The sequence below is a fragment of the Lates calcarifer genome, linkage group LG9, assembly GCF_001640805.2.
Source record: "Lates calcarifer isolate ASB-BC8 linkage group LG9, TLL_Latcal_v3, whole genome shotgun sequence".
In the NCBI taxonomy this organism is placed as follows: Eukaryota; Metazoa; Chordata; class Actinopteri; family Centropomidae; genus Lates; species Lates calcarifer.
The window spans coordinates 11,007,545-11,015,173 of NC_066841.1; positions in this window are offsets into that span (position 1 = coordinate 11,007,545).

Sequence of the window (7,629 nt, forward strand, 5' to 3'; positions counted from 1 at the left end):
TATCAGCTGTCTTTCTTATTGATTTAGGGGTAGCCTTTAATATCATTGATCTTTGATGGCCTCTGCAGTATTTCTTTCTGGTCTGTTTGTCTTGCTAATACTCTGCAGTTTGTCATTTTTTAAGCCAACAAATCTGCATTTTTAAAGGGTTGTTTTATTAAACCCCTTGGTCCTTGGTCTTTTCTCATTTTCACTCTGTAATCCTTTGTAGGTATCTCCTTGATAATATAATTCAGGATTAGTTCAAGCAACACTTAAAAAAGAACCTTGATTTTCTTTTTTTTAAAGACATCAAAAGATAAGTGATCTGTTTCATCAGGAAATCAGTTAAAAACTGAGTAGCCGTTCAAGCTCCCTCACAGCGAAAAGCTAACATTTGAGATATCCTTTTTAATTTAGAAAAAAATCTTTGATCCTTCCATAGTGAAATCAAAGCAACATGCATGAAACGACACGTTTTCACTTTATAACGGATCCATTTGTTCCAGAAAAGATTACTGCCGTTCACCGCTCTCCCACTGCTCCATCTCCACACTCGAATAATACAAGTTCCATCAAATGGAAAATACCAGCATTAAGTGTCTTAATGGTTTTAGGTCACTGACAGACGCCAGAGCATTTTCATCACTCTAGGTACTTTTTAACTATTTAATATTCTGATGACACTTCTTTTTTTTTTGTCTTTTTACTAAAGTTATTTTAGATTCTCTCTCCAGTCATTGTGAGAACTGGATGTAAGATTGCATTGCAGATTGCAAAATTGCATTGATGAGAAGAGACTATGTTAAGTCCTGGTTGCATTAAAAACAAACAAGAAGTCACATAGAAAAAACAGAAATCTGCACGGGTGATTGAGAGTCAGTGCAAGATGCCAGGGAATAGCACCTCAGCACGAGAGCTGAAAATGTCACTTATGATGGATGAGGCCTTTTTATACTTAAAATGAATTATACTGGATTTATTGACATTTTCTAAGGGTATAATTTACAGAAATTACTTATTTATTACACTTAATATTACAAAATGTCAGCCATATAGATCTGAGAGCCTCTTTTCACTTTTGAGCTGGTACTTCAGACCACCTCACACACATGCTTCCTCTGTTGTGTGTCCAAACCACCATTTTTTCTTCAAGGACTTCCTTCTGCATCGGCTTAATAGAGAAACTGCTTCACTTCTTTGTGTCTTCTCTGTGACACAAAGAGTCTGTATCCACCTGATACACCAATATCCTCCAGCGTGCAGGCTCCTTCATCCTCACCAAACAGATTTTAACTTCTGGGCATTAGCATGGGTTTGCAGTAACCTTCCAACAGTGAACTCATTATTGAGTCCATCCAGTTGAGTGGCCCTTTTGAAATGAAACCCCAAATGATCATTTACCCTCTATCACCAGTACGCGCCCTGACACACCAAGTGTCTTCACGGATACCCAGCCTGAATGTTCAGCGCCTTCTCAGGGAGCCTGTCTCCGCTGGGTCCACCATTATACACACAGGTCGTGCATGCACCACATGTAAACTTCAACCATTTCCCTCAGGTTTTTTTTCTAACTGTAACCATAATCTCTCCCCAGCTTTAACCAAAAGCATTAACTGTGGCTGCCATGTGCAGATATTGTAGAAAGAAGCTATTTTTAAAACACTGGCATTGAAAATTATCTGGTATTTTTGCACAATCATCCAACATCAATGCTCGTCTGGTTTGGTTTTGTGTTTCACTTCAGCACTTAGCAGATCTGCTTCAAAAATCTATCCCTTACTTTAAAGCCAGTACATGTAGATTTCCAACTCTGATGTTAAAGCTTCCTATTTAACATCAGCAGCGGTTTGTGTTTTGTCCTTGGGGACCACAGTATAATTTTCTGTTGTGTTCATTTGACTTCTGGTTAATTTATAATTCTACCATTTCCATATGGCTGCTTATTCGTCCCTCCAATTCAAGTGGATTTTTTAATGAATGCTGGACGTGTCTCAGACTACTGAAATATGTTTGTATACGTTGAATTTTACCCAGCATTTATTGTATTGGCTTCTTGTTCCTTTCAACCCTTTATCTCGCTGTGTAGTTCAAAAACAACTGCACTGACATTCCCAGAGAGACTGTAGGTTATTGTCCTTTTTGTCTCCACGGGGCTAAACGTACAAAGAGAATGTTCCTTACTGAAGATATACAACAAAGAGCACAGAAGGTTTGAAGGTTTGCTGCGCATCAAGTGTCCTTTTTTATTCACTGAACTGTGACTCACATGGTCATGAGGCATTCACCAACACTCACTAGAACATGTTCACGTTTGTGTTCTTTAGCTCAGGTGGTCGTAAAGACTGCAGAAATCAAGACTTTCAGACAGGTTTAGAGTCCTGCTGGAGGTCATGAGTCAGGAAAGGGTTTTTGGTGGTTAGTGCTGGTGTAGTCTTTGTGTTGCTCCCAGTTCACATTCTGTGTGTCCAGGTCAGATAAATGTCTTTACTTAAGGACCTCATGTTCCTCTACTATCCACCAGGACTCCTGTTGTACAAGAAAATGCTTTCATTTTGTTGCTTTTCTGCAGGCTGTGATTTATTCTCTTCTCCAGTCGCCTGACCTAAAACCATTCACACACACACACACAGGGGCATGTACCAATTTTCTCTATGTAAACAGTAAGAATAATTCCTGCTCTACTGGGAGTATTGATGAATATGAAAGTGCAAAAACAGGCATTTCTGCATCCACACGCTCAGGCTATATTTGTAAATAAGGCTGTTTTGTCGCCGCCGTACAGATGATGAAGCTTTTTGTCATCACCACAGTAACTGGATAGTAAATCGCCTCTACCATGTGAAAGAGATGAATGTAATTATTGCTGCCTATTATCCGCACACACGGGGATGAACAGAGGTTTGCACAGTACAGTGTAATACACAGGATCTGTCGACAAACACCCACAGAGAAAAAGACACATTGCATTACAGTGTGTACGGCGCTGTATTAATTGCTATGAAATGCCCACACAGTCTTTGGTGCTCAGCAGGGCATTTCACATCCTTTTCCTGTGGACTCTGCCACACAGAGGCACAGTCAGTGCAGATTTTTGTCCTAATTAAACCCCCGCACTGCCCACCTCTGCTCTGTTTAGGCTGGCATGTGCAGCTGAGGCTAATTCAATTTAACGCAGAGACAAAACATCTATGAGGAGTTTACAAAAAACAAAATCAGAAACTGGTGCCAGCAGTGCGTTGAATGCTGCTTGTATTTCAGATGGCGCTGCCACACAGAGCGCATAGCAGCACTGGAAATACCAGAAAAGGTCACCAAATTGGCTTCAGAAAGAGAAAGGTCACCTTTCATTTTCACATTCAAAAATATTCAAAGAGGGTCGACACATTTAAGTGCTGACTAACGGTTCTACTTGCATAAAGTGAGCTTGAAATCTGCGTAAATGCTGCTGTTTTCTGGAAAGGATCCTGTCAGATTGAGAGTTTGCCCACAGACTATAAATGACAAAGCAACACCTGACGTCCTGTCGACTAACTGCTGCACCCCCTCGGCGAGCTATAGGAACAGCAATAGCTGCCACTTTGGATCACCTATATAGAAACAACCCCTCCTGAAGCAGCACTACAATAAATCCCTTCACACTGATTTGATAAATAATGTAAATATTATAAAATATGTGCCCCCGCCCCCCTCTGAAGAAGAAACAAGCCAGGGTTGCTATTAATCCAACTCCTCCTTGTCAAGTGTCACTGCAGCAAGTGCTTAATCACACTAACAGAGAGCCCTGAGAGGAAATGAAATGCATCAGTGGCACTGCAGCTGAAAATGACAATCAGCCAGTTCAGCGATGCCTCTGATGATCAGGCATATCAATGAGCTGGGAGAAAGAGACTGAGAGGGAGAGAGAGATACACCCACTGCCAGAGAGGGAGAGAGAGAGAGAGAGAGAGATAGAGAGAGAGAGAGTCAGTGGCACAAATGTAGGTCAGTCTGCAATATCTGAAGAAGTATCATAAAAGATTTAGGTGACTTAGAGGCTGATTAGAATGAAATCAGCTCATGTCAAGAGGTTATCATGAGTCCATATTCCTCACATGAAGCCTCACATGCTTCTAGATGTGAGAACCATGGCAACACAGGGGAGCATGTGATCCAGAGGCAGAAAACACTGAATATGACTGAGCTATTGAGCAGCAATCATTAGTTTTTTTTTAGGTAATATTATCAGATTTAATTTGTGGAGTCACAGTCCTGTTGGCAGTCTCAGTGTCTTGACTGAAGGAACTAAAGGAGATCAGAACATTGTTATCACTGATTATCTATCAGTGAATACACACAAAGTGTAGAAATTCTTCTTCTGTGTAATGTAACAAGTGGATTTAAAGGAGCAGTTCACCCAAATTGTGCTGATAGTTTTAGTTTTATTTGCTCAGGTTTTAAGATATCTGACTGCTGCTGAAGTTTCTCAGTGTTTAGATTCACTTCATTATTCAAGTCCGTCTTGCTGCAAAAGTCACATGCTTAAATACAATTAAAGAGTAATTACACCCCCTGTCCATGTTAGAACAAAATCCAAATCCACAGTCCTTAATCTGTGTCTAGTCGTGGATATTTGTATTATAAGATACAGTCAGACGATACGCGCATGATTTGTCTTACTCAGACTGCTAAAGCAAGTTATATTAGCTCTGGTTGAACATTAAATGTTTAGCTTTAGCAAAGGTTGTGTATATTTCCCTGTTAGTGTGTGGACACGATGAACAACTACAGTAACCAATGACTCCTGTAGTGTTTATACAGGTATGTCAGTATTGTTTTACTGAAAATATGAAGCTGTCCTTTGAGATTTGTGTCAGTCGATCCAAAGAACTGGCTGTGGAGAGTTTTCACCGAAATTACTCCTTATCAAAGAAATAGCCTTTACAAAGATTATCCAGAGTAAGAGAGACACAGAATCTTGAAAAAGATGTTGATGTTGAATCCTGTGTGTCATTTTTCAGTCCTGTAAGCAACATAACACAACAGCAATACACTGGGGGTGGAGGCAGAAATCTGAGAGATGGTGATCTTGAGGCCTATACAGTATCGTACTTGCAGCTTGGGACATAATTGAGACATGTATGTGAAAGTATGGGGACAGCAGTCACTTCTAAGACATACTTGTTATGAGGACACATTGTAAAAATAGCATGATGTAAGATGGAGGGGCTTCTCAGACACCACAATCTGCACAGAATACTTTTGATCTGCTCCTGTAACTCAACAACCTGCAATCCCTCTTCGCACAGCAGCCTTGTCATTACCATCATTACCATTTTACCCCCAGCTACAGAAACTAGGATGGATGAGAGGGAGAGAGGAAAAGAGGGGTGCACAACAGCAAGAAAACAACAGGGGTGGGGGGGGGTAAAACATAGGATTATCCAAATCCCTATCCTGTCACTGAGTATTTTCTATGTTAGCTTGTGTCAGTTTGTTTGTTTGTTGCCTGAATTGGCTTGGTTTGATTGCTTTTGATTTGAAACAGGAGAGTAATTTCTACAACAGGACGAGATGACACTGACATCTCCCACAGACAAACAACAATTTAAACATTACAAGAATGGCAGAGTTTACGGGACCAGGAAGTAAACAGGCATGTGTTAGAAAATATATTTTTAGATTAAAATTACTAAAATTATGAAGAAAAAGGACAGTAATGATGTTCGTAATGTGTTCTTTTCTGTTGCCATGTTGTGTTATTGTCTGTTATAATGGGAATGTGATATGTTTGTTTCTTTGTGATGTGCTTCTCTCTTTTTAATGATGAACATTGTGACCAAAAGGAAACTCATCAGTACTTTTCTAACTGAAACTGACAGTGTGAAAATTGTGGAAGTGGGAGATATATGGGTAATTATGGAGAGGCTTTTTTTGTGTAATTGATTTCTTTGTTTTGTTTTGTGACCTTTCCAGGGTGTACCAGCCAGTGATTGAATTGTGCCGTTTAAAATAACCAGCAGTCCTTCCCCAAGCTGCTGCACCGCTGTGATAAAATCATTACTTTGCAATCACAACATTGTCTCACAAAATCAGCGGCAATGCAGCTTCTTTGGTCCTGTACACAGAAAAAAACACTAAGCCAGCATTTTAAGGTTTATCCACTCTGAAAATCCATTTGGAAAACCTAAGTTTTGGCTGTTTTAGAGTGGATTGGAGGCTGAAACAGAGAGAAAAAAGATGGGTTTTTAAATTGAATTAGCTCAATGTTGACATGGTCTAATAATGAGAGAGCACTGTAGGTTTTGCACTTCATCTTTTACAGTAGTATTGTAGTAGCACTGAATTGCTTTACGGCCAGTATAGGCAGGAGACACATTTGCAGGGACCAAAAAATTGTTCCAGCACATGTGGCCTGTAAGAGTTGTGAATCTAGCTGTGATCATTTTAAATTCATATATATATTTCACTTAGTCATGGATAATCAGATGTTTCTCACTAGGTCTTCTGTGTGGTTTTCTTGTTGAACTGTGTGTGGTTTTTTTTACAACAGCTATTGTAGCATAGACTACACTTGCTGTGGTTTGTGGCACTACTCGATGCTACTTATTTTTCCCTGCAAAAAGAAAATAAAGGATTAAAAATAAGGCAAAGCTCTAAAAAGTTTGTTGCGCTTTGATTCACAGACACTTGAGGACAGGATGTCAATGGCTCATATAAATTGCAGCTTGTTCACGTCCCTCCCGGGTTCTAATAATGCTTTGAAAGCCCTGAATTGTCCTCGTCTTTCTCCTCCGAATCCCTCACTGTCATCCTCAAAGTCCCCTCAGTGAAAAGACTGTGTAATACAATCTGCAATCTTGTTAGACATTTTTGGCAAGAACCGCTGCTCTGATGACTGAACAATGTTGTTTACATTTAGCTTGTTGCTCTCTGGCACTCTAACTGAGATGCTGTTTTTCACCCCCTTTCATGCTCCGCATCTTTTGCTGCTGTCAGGTCTTTAACTAAGCTTGTGCGAGTCAGCCCGCGAGAGATTTGTCAGTTAGTCGGCTGTGTTGTAAATTCCTGCCAACGCTTTCAATCAGTCAGACCTTTCAAGTCCTCCTGTTTGTCATATCTGCACTTCCACCTGTTAGGAGGTCAAGCACAACGATATAAGTCACATGAAAAGCTCTGACCTCGGAGTGTCAATTCTTGTCATTTACTGTCTAAACAAAAATCTGTGATTGTCAGATCACTGCTCAAAGTAAAGGGGAAGTACCTGTGTTTAGAAATATTTTTGACACAAAGATTCATGATCCTGTCCTGAGACTGAAGGCCAGGTGGACCTCTGAGGCTGTCTGGAAAAGACAAATTTAGGGCACACTATAGAGCCTCCTCTGGTCTTTTCCATTACTTGTGGCCCCTGACGTCCTGGCATTCTAGCATTTCACACACAATAGCATCATCTACTGGAGCAGACTGCTTCACTGACACCACACCACCTTCTAAAACTGTTCACTAGGGGGTGCCATATACAAGTTCAATACAGAGACTGTTCATGCAGAGTGGGTAAATCATCCCACCACAAAGTTGCATTTCAGTAAACCCTCTACTATATGGCACAATTTATTTTTATACAAATGAACGCAAATAATGAACATGTTAAGAATACAATCTCCATAAAGC